Below are 427 nucleotides of genomic sequence, written 5' to 3'. Positions count from 1 at the left end.
TGGAATCCTGTGCAATTGAATACGGAAGAGTTGACGCCGGTGCGGCGCCCAAAGGCCCTCGACCACTCAAAAGCTAAACCAGCAACTGTTTTGAGCACGGAGTGCAATGACTTCCATGTTCAAAGGCGCCAAGCGCATCACCGATGCATGAAGCGACGCATTCGTCTGCTCGACGCCTAGGAGCCGCTCCGACAAAGCGCAAAAGTCCTCAACGTGAAGTAGCCGGTGCACGAAATTCTCCAAGCTATCGAGGTCTACCGCACAGCCGTATCCGACCCCAGCATGCGCATAGCATAGACCCAATTGCGACGGACATCGTCTTCAAGATCTTGAAAGGCACTGCAAATCACCGATATACTATCGACCCAGTCATCGGTGGCGGACGACCCTTCTCGACTAGAATGGTGGTGTTTACTATCTTGTGGAA

This window comes from Plasmopara halstedii (assembly GCF_900000015.1).
Source record: "Plasmopara halstedii genome assembly, contig: Scaffold_218, whole genome shotgun sequence".
NCBI lineage: Eukaryota > Oomycota > Peronosporomycetes > Peronosporales > Peronosporaceae > Plasmopara > Plasmopara halstedii.
The sequence above is the reverse complement of the archived record's forward strand: the minus strand, read 5'-3'. Positions refer to the sequence as shown.